We start from the raw sequence: 10,209 nt of genomic DNA, 5'->3' as shown, positions 1-10,209 counted from the left end.
TAATTTTACTATTTTGACCAAAAAATTGGCATTTTGACACATATGCATTGTTCAAAAAACTGTCATGAGGGTTGCACTCCTCTGTCCTGGCCTAGTCACTCTCTGTCGCTGTCTGCACGACATCCTCGTGTACCGTTGCGGTGTTTGTTTGAGGTGCTGCCAGGTTCTCTAGTGGCTCAGACTCTCTTGGGCGTTTTAACATAGTTTCTTCAAGAGGAGTGGGGGGAGATCTAATTAAGGGGGCGGACTACGGTGATGTCACTTAGAGCTACCAACAGGCCAACTTCAAATAATAATAATGACTTTGTTGTATGCTTCGAAGTCGTAATAAGCTAAAGTGTGAACCTGAGCTGTCTTGAATTAATTGATGTTATACTAGCTTTAATAAGTCACCTAGTAGTTCTAACGATACAAAAGTATTAATCATTTGTTATGGTAATTGAAAGATTGTTATTAGTAGCTTTTGTTTAAAAATACATTTTTTTGCTATAGCAAAAACACTTGTTTTCTTAGAAACAAAACAATCAATTGTTTTGATTTTTTCAAACTGTTTAGACGTTTCAAATTTAAAATTCTCGATAGTGTAGTCTCCAACTGTTAGGTATTTCATCTTTCGTCAAACAAAATCAAATTAATTTGCATTACCTCCATCCTAATGGCCATCTATCCATCAACACTTTTTCATAAAAGTATATATTATTCTATTTGAGTTATGCCCGTCAAAATTGTATGTATATAATGTTCGTTGCAAAAGTTATCGCATTTTTGTCCGACGAAATTAAACAAAGTGTATAATGTACACGCCTTGACTTGTCACTAACATTCTGCTGCCCCAACCCCCCTTGAAAGCGTGCATATCACGGTAAACACCGCCTTATTTCTCATTGCTGAACATTCATACAAGTTCCCTTACATTTTCATTGTTTTTTGTCTTGACTATCCATAACAAATTCCACAATTGCTGCTCAATTTTTATCAGACCACATACTTAACGAAATAATTCCAAACAGTTAAATGCACTCATAATTTAACTTAACCTTATGAACATCACGTTTATGATGGAGAGTTTGATAAGTTTAGTGAGATAATTAAACCACTTACACGTCAAAATACACGCAATATAAACAGGCAAATATTATAGTCCGGGTTTTCTTTACTGACGTTGTCATAGATATTGCCCCGTGCTTCTAACATACTTTGATTATAAGTAATGTTGCACGCTTACACTTTATACTGATCAATACATCGTAAAGACTTTAGTGCGTTTCGATTTTTGTTTAAATACATGATGTTACTTTTTGCGTATTTTGAACACCCTCGATATGTACAAGTATCGAAACGTTATCATAGCACTTATGGACAACACAACACGATGTATCTCATGTAAATGGAAACAAATATACCTTGGTAGCCACTGCACGTGACTGTTAGGCAGAGGGTTTGAATAAAATAATAGAGCGATAATATATTATAAAGTCAATACGATCGATATGTTTAGCGTCTTGGTCTATACATTAATCAATTTTTATCGCCTTTGATAACACTTAAGTGCTAAATATACCTTACGGCAACAAGTGAAAAACTATTATCAAGAAATTCAAAAACAATTTTCTGTCAGTATTACAACATCTCTTGAAAATACGAATAAATTCGTAAAACTGCCCCCTCCCCATTAAGACACGTATGCACATCGCTTGTATCAATGTATTGTATCTATCATTCAAATCGAATAAATGCGTTTTCATTGTTATCATCCGGCGATTTAGATTCAATTTTGTGTGTGAACATTTCATGGTCACGGGGCTACCATTTTCTTGCAAACTTGGGTTCAATTTACAATAAGTTTAAACAGTATACATTTTACAACGATTAAGAAGGAGAATATGATAACTTATACTAAGTCGATGTCTTTGGCACGATGTTGGGTTAGAGTGTGGTCTTTTGATGTTAGGGGAATCGGAGTATCGGGGAAAACCCACTTGTTCGGCATGGTGACCACTAACCAAAACTCACATGCGCCCAAGCATGGACTCGAACCCGAGTCGCCTTGGTGAGAAGTGAGTGCTCTTGCCGGACAAACAAGTTCACATTTGCAGCATATTCGTCTGTTTCCCTCGTTAGCGGTCAGAAGTGAGAGAGACTGAATTTCATTTACAGTTTGTAACGTAATCAAATTCACCTACTTTTATTTATATGTTTAATTTCTGTTCTTAGGAGGCAATTAACGTTAAAGTTGAAAAAATTACAGGCCTATTTAGAAAGCCTGCCTAATAAAGATATAAGCGTTGGAGTTATCTTATACCGTTCAACTGGGGGGGGGGGGGGGCGTGGGTACATTTGTACCATGAATATAAATGTTAAAACAAATTTCACCATTTAAGGGCTTGTTTAACATCAAGTAATGAACTCGCGTGCAATTCTAATTAGTTTATAGCTTCCAGAATCACGTTGGTATTGTGTATAGTATAGTAAAATATAAAGTCGCATACCTTTGACTGTTGTCTGCCATAATGAATCATGCAGCAAAACTTTGGGAAGCTCGATACTTCCCAAAATGGAGTTTGTTATCAGTCGGCTGCTAAAAAAAATCGAAGTGAAATTAAGAAATTGATTTTTATGTTTGTTCTTGTTTTCATTTTGTTGGATGAGTTTAAGAGATTTTTAGTTTTTTGTTCAAAAATATAGAACAGTTTTTTTTAGCTTAATGGTACGTATTTTTGTTCAAAGTGTTACTTCAATGTATTAAACTTATATCTTTGATACCATTTCAAGTCACTCGAGTCTTGTTTTCAAAAAACATCTACACAACTATAAGTTGATATAGTTGTTATGAATTAAGTAAAAAAGTAGAAACAAATTGACATGTTAACCATATAATGTATATTCATTTATAATATGGATAATCGTAATCTTCGTTTAAAAACCTATATAACAAATTATACGTTAAATCAGCAAAGCAAGCTCAGTGGTGTATCCCAGTTTACAAAACTGTCGGAGGCGAACCAAAAACCTTTGTTTAAGATAAATCTCACAGTTCTGATGCTGATGTTGATGCCTATACTGTTTAAACCAATTGGAACTCTTATATTTTGACTTTCGATGTAAATGTAATTTGTTTGGATCATTGGATCTTGTGCAGCAGATTTAATCAATTAAAAACAGGGAAATATGTTAAGCCTTACCAATGCATTAACGACAAATGCTATAACGAAGTTAATAAAGACACAGCTTATTTCTAAAAAAAAACTAATCCTAAATTAAAATAAATCAAAACGAATATTTCAGCTCAAATAAAGTTTCGAAACTCTAGTAAATCATAAATATTTAGTTTACCTGTAAATCTAAGGATTATTATGACAAAATTGCTTAAGTGTTTGAATAACGTGTTTGCATTCCAAAATGCTATCTAGTTATCAAATATCAGGGAAACGTAACGTTCTTTATTACAGTGATTTGGTTGCTAATTACTGAAATTTACTAGGGTTGGGTTGAGGTTATACTATAATACGTCTATTTCAAAGGTATTAACTGGCGATGCGTTTGAGTTAAACTCGTATGATATTGTGTTAACACTACAATTAACAAGAGTTAACTGGAATAGAGTTGGGGCAAAACTCTAATGCTACTACGATCACGTATATTGCACAAGTTTACTGCAAATGAGTTATATGAGCTTGTAAATTACCACTGTATTGCATTGAAGATGGGTTGGGGTTAAACTTTATTGCTTCTATGTTACGACTGTATTGTATTGGATTTGACCTTGGGGGATTGGAGTTAAACTATATTGCTACTGTATTACTATTGCATTGTAAAGGAGTTTACTAGGGGTGGATTTGTTTAAACTACAATGTATACGATGCCACATAAGTTTACTAAGGATGGAGTGGGGTAAAACTATAATGTTTTTATGTTGCCACTGTATTATACGTAAGTTGACTAGGGTTGGGTCGGGGTCAACTCTGCCCTTATCTTACCAATTTACTACAATGACTATACTAGGGCTGGGTCGGGGTCAACTCTGCCCTTATCTTACCACTTTACTACAGTTGACTATACTAGGGTTGGGTCGGGGTCAACTCTGCCCTTATCTTACCACTTTACTACAGTTGACTATACTAGGGCTGGATTGGGGTTCAGCTCTTATGCTACTATGATACCATTGTAGTGTAAAGAAGTTAACAAGGGGTGGATAAGGCTTAAACTGTAATGTTGATATGTTGCCACTATATTCAACATCATTTGAGGGGTGAGTCGGGGCTTAACTCTAGTGCTTCTATGCTACTACTTTTTTCCATATGAGTATACTGTTTGTGGATTAGGGTTAAACTCAAATGCTAATATGTTACCATTATATTTCACATGAGTTTAATAGGGGTGTGTCGGGTTATACCCTCATGCTACTATGTTACCACTATTATATTTTACAGGTGGTTACTATGGTTAATTGGAAAAAAAACTTGAAGAATGTTACTATGCTACCAATATATTTCACATAGTTTACAGGCACTGGGTTGGGGTTAAACTCAAATGCTACCATTTCACCGCTATAATTTACAGGTGTTACTGGATGTGATTTCGGATTAACCTATAATGTTACTATTTTACCACTATATTAAACAATTGTTTACTGTAGGTGAGTAAGGGTTATGCTACTATTTACGAGTATATTACAGGAGTTATCTGGAGGTGGTTGTGGGTTAAACTCTTCTGCATCTTTGTTAAAAATATATTTCACATTAGTTTACTGGAGATTTATCTAGGTTCAAGTGTAATTCCACTAGATAATCATTATATTTCACAGGAGATTACTGGAGGGTTGGGGCTAAACTTTATGTTACCATTGTATGCCACAAACGTTTAATGGAACAGGGTTAATTTTTACCTCTTACGCTACTATGAAACCACTTTCTGGCAAGGGAACTTGATAGGGATGTATTGGGGTTACATTTTATTGCTCATATGTTACCACTGTATGATATTGGAGTTTACTAGGGTTGTGTAAGAATTCAACTAAATTGCTACTGGCTTACCACTTTTTTGAACAGGAGTTTACTAGGGGTGGTTTGGGGTTAAACTATTTTGCTAATACATTACCACTGTATTGTATTGGAGTTTACTGTGGTTGGGTAAGAGTTCAACTAAAATACTACTGAGTTACCACTTAATTGTAAAGGAGTTTACTAGGAGTGGATTGGGGTTAAACTATTTTGCTACTATGTTACAGCTGAATTGTAATGGAGTATACTGAAGGTTGGTTGGGGTTTACCTTTATTGCTACTGTGTTACCACTGTATTATATTGGAGTCCCCAAAGGTTGGTTAGGGTAAAACTACAATGCTTCTGTTTTGCATATTGACTGTAAAGCAACACTAATGCTACAGTGTTTCCACTGCGTTTTAAAGGAGCTTGCTAGGGATATGTAAGGGTTTAACTTTAATGCTACCCTGTTACAACTGTATTGTAAAGGAGTTTACTAGAGGTGGGTGGGGGTTAACTGATAGCAAATACTTGGCATTTAATCATTATACCAATCGGAGTACATGATTAACCTTTTGATGTGTGTGTTTATGCTCATTCAAATGTACACATGTAACCGTGTTATCAGAAAATCGTGACTTGAAACCAAATCAAAACCTCGATTGTTTTGCGATGCACGGTACATATATTGTAGAACATTCCTTTTACGCTTTTTAAATTAGTGATAAGGTGGCGTCAAGGAACTTATATTGTAGGACATGTCCCACGGTTTTTCAATTAGTGTCTAGGTAAATATGTTGTAGGACATGCCCAACCGCTTTGTAATGAATGATGATGTGGGTCAAGGTATATCTGTTGTAGGGCATGCCCAACCTCTTTGCAATGAATGATGAGATGCGTCAAGGTAAATCTGTTCTAGGGCATGCCCAATCTCTTTTGCAATGAGTGATGAGAGGCGTCAAGGTAAATATATTCTAGGGCATGCCCAATCTCTTTGCAATGAGTGATGATGTGCGTCAAGGTACATCTCGTGTAGGGCATGTCCAATCTCTTTGCAATGAATGATGATGTGCGTCAAGGTACATCTGTTGTAGGGCATGCCCAGCCTCTTTGCAATAATGATGATGTGCGTCAAGATACATCTGTTGTAGGGCATGCCCAATCTCTTTGCAATGAGTGATGATGTGCGTCTAGGTACATATGTTATAGGGCATGCCCAACCTCCTTGCAATGAGTGATGATGTGCGGTCTAGGTACATATGTTGAAGGGCATGCCCAACCTCCTTGCAATGAATGATGATGTGCGTCAAGGTACATCTCGTGTAGGGCATGTCCAATCTCTTTGCAATGAATGATGATGTGCGTCAAGGTACATCTGTTGTAGGGCATGCCCAGCCTCTTTGCAATAATGATGATGTGCGTCAAGATACATCTGTTGTAGGGCATGCCCAATCTCTTTGCAATGAGTGATGATGTGCGGTCTAGGTACATATGTTGTAGGGCATGCCCAACCTCCTTGCAATGAATGATGATGTGCGTCAAGGTACATATGTTGTAGGGCATGCCCATATATTAGGATAAAAAAAGTAGTAGAATCTTCAGCGATTGGATATTTGTTCTTAACGATGTTTAACCGACAACGTCCGTTTGTATAAAAGAAAAGCTGGTTGTTAGATGCCGACACGCTAATCCAATCGGAGCGCAATATTGAAATAAACATTGACGTCATAACTCCATGCTAGCTACCCAATATGAACGTCCAATTTTATCTATAAAAAGGACTTGGCGAATGTATCACGAAGTAAAGCATGACCGAACTGGTATGTTCAAGAAAAAAAGCTTTTACTACACTGACTTTGGTTAATAGCACAATGAAATCTGTAACATATACCTGTATCAGCGAAACAAACACACTATTTTTTTTAAAGTTTTCTTTAATAGCAAACGATTTGTAGTAATAATTTTGTACCAGAGTACATGCATTTTTTGCAAAAATGTGTTTGAACTTCTGTTTCCGATTAATGATATACAAAACCACAAAAAAAAATGTTTGAGGTTCGGAAGACCAGACAAAAAAAATGGAAACTACGGAGACAAGCCAAGTAGTAAAAAAAAAATCCCTAATAAAAATATAATAAATATTGGAATTCAATCGAAACCTTGATTGACTTTGTTGACTGCCATGGAATGTTCTATCGGAACAGTTGTTCACCGGATTAACCTACATGGAACAATTATTCGAAACAGGGTTCACAGGGTACTACCGCCTTGATACGGTCGCCGAAGCAGTGCTTCACCCAGGTGAGTTTGTGGTTGACCAACAGTGGTTGACTTGGGTTCCTGACATGGAACGTTCAATCGGAATAATGGTTGACAGGGGCTAGTGACTTGGAATGTTCAATCGGAATAATGTTTGACTTGGGTCATCGACATAGAATATTCAATCGATACAGTGGTATACTTGGATTACCGACAAGGAACGATCAATCGAAACGAAACAGTGGTTAACTTAGGTTACCGACATGGAACATTCAATCGAAACAGTGGTTTACTTGGGCTACCAACATGGAACGTTCAATCGGATTATAGGCTGACTGGGGTTACCAACATGGAACGTTCATGAATTTTTTAACTTAAATATACAACTCTGCGATCTATTTTTGTCAGCAGTCATATATCACTGTCTTGCATGGATATTTGCTTAAATTGGCTTGTTTCAAGACACACAAAAAAGTTGTCAAAACGTTCAATCTGTGAGAGTGTAGCCTTAAGATCAATATACAGATGTTGTGTACTATACACGGTGGGGGGGGGGGGGGGGTTACTCAACGAAGGATTAAACTAGGCGTTATCACTGCACATTACATCATTTGATGTCGTGTTCTTTACAAGGATTCGGGGGGGGGGGGGGGCACTTATAGACTCCTGAAACTAGGCCTTTTATCTATGTTCACGATGGACAATGGAAATACATTATTTGATGTTGTGTACTATACGCAGATGGGGGGGGGGCACTAATAGAATGCTTGATGTAGGCATTTAATTTACTTGAAATTTGAACTATGTGCAAGAGACATATGCCGCCTGAATGGGAAGAGCATCGAACAGAGATGGTGGAAGGGAAAAAGGGAGGGAGATGAGGCAGGCGTAGATATCTGAGTGCATCCTTTGAACACCGCGATGAAAAACAAAACAATATTATGTTTAAAACCGTGAATGGTTAATGCAGGAGCTTAACCTTAAGTATTGTTCATTGAAGTAACTCTTATTTCAAGTTTAATTTTATTTGTTTATTTATACAGTGACAGTCTGTGTGTATTAAGTTATGAATATGTATTATTACTTGACTGTACATTTTGATAATACTGTTCAGGGGTATTATCCACATTCTGTGATAACCCTATTGTTTAAATATTGAAAGCACTAATAATTATAATAAAACATGTAAGATCAAATGGCTTATTTTCTTATGTAGGAACGTGTGGGTATGTAATATGCCTGTAGGTTTGCAGTAGATTTTCTCTGCATTTTTCTTTTTTTCTTTCTGAAGATATAAAGGATCTTACACGAGTTGTCATTTAATACAAGATTTTATTAAACGAGTTCATGAAATTTGTTAGTAAGCGAGCCTCTGGCGAGCTTACTAACAACTTTCATGGACGAGTTTAATAAACATCTTGTATAAAATGACAACGAGTGTCAGATCTTTTTTGTCACATACTTAAAACGGTGTTTTTATTACCAATTTAGTTCCACGTTCCACTTTCTAAACCCATTGTTTGACAGCCAAAGTACACTGAGTGGAATGTCAACGATGCGCCATATAAATAGTTCCAAATGAAAATGACAAAAACAGCTAGCATATATCAAGTTTTTATTCTTATAAAGCGCTGAACAAGTCACAAGTATAAACATGTGTAGTAAAAAATCGAACAACATGAATAACGAACAATTTTAACCATTAAAACACAATAAGTACACAACTTGATGACGTCACACTGAGAGTACATGCTTTTACGCGGTGTATGTGACCTACATCGTCTGTCAAGTTTTACTGTGTGCACGGATTTAAAAGTTATTCGCTGTCGCTTTCTACGATGACTTTAAAGCGTTTTCTTAGTGGACATGGATTTTCACAACATGCAGATGATTACGACGAAGCCTTACTCTGCACTGCATGGATGTTGATGTTGAAAAAGTTCCATCAAGAATGTTTCCAGAGAACAAGCTGTTCTTACCGTCTTGGGACGTACGTGTGATGAGAAACCTGTGCTGCGGAATTCGTATTTGTGTTTGGTAACCGACAGCTGATTAAACTGGCAAGCAAATTTTATGGCATTGGTCGCATATTGCCTGTTAAGATGGAGATGTTTGAAATGTTCTCGTGTTGTTTGTCACTAATGTGGCTGTATTTGTTGACTGACTGGATATTTCTGTGACTAGTAATCTGCATTGTCTGGTTGGCGGAACATTGTTATCAGAAAGTTTTCGAACAAGATGCTTTCTGGCACTATGATTCGTTAGCCATTTGTCTCCCGGAAGTCCTTCCGCTTTATTATTGAGGTTAGTATTTGTTGGCGTTTAAACCATTTTGTTTACAAACAATGCGGAGGGATATCTAGGTCGCGTGTGATTAGTCTAGCCAATAGAAATGTCTGATATGTTATCTTACACATGTGTAAGATAAAAATATTCGTAATGGGTATATTACACGGAAAACAAGGGTAAGCATGTGATAAAAACCAATACAAAATCTCGTGTTTAACTATCATGTTCTGTTGCTATTGAGCATGAAAATCCAGCTGTATGAGAAAAGGTACGAAATATGATATCGGCATCATTCTGGCTAAATGTCTGATATTAAAAATATGCCGACATCGGCCCGATGTCATGCCGTGTTGCACATCAGACATCGGCCCGATGTAAATGCCAATGTCGGGCCGATGCAGTGTTCTATATCGGCTCAACATCGGGCCGATATAAAATGTTTCCTAAGGAACTCCTTTTTTCACTACGCTCAAAAGAGTTCCAGATAAAAAGACCAATTTCACTATATTTGTTATCATACATAGTATGACAATGATTAAATGTGATAAGCCTATCTAAGGTTAAAACAAATTGGCTCTGGTTGGCATGTCTGACATTAACGAAAAAATCGGCTCTGGTTGGCCTGTCTGACATTTACGAACAACTCGGCTCTGGTTGGCATGTCTGACATTAACGAGTAAC

The sequence above is a fragment of the Mya arenaria genome, chromosome 1 (genome assembly GCF_026914265.1).
Source record: "Mya arenaria isolate MELC-2E11 chromosome 1, ASM2691426v1".
Lineage (NCBI taxonomy): Eukaryota > Metazoa > Mollusca > Bivalvia > Myida > Myidae > Mya > Mya arenaria.
Note: the sequence above shows the minus strand (reverse complement) of the source record.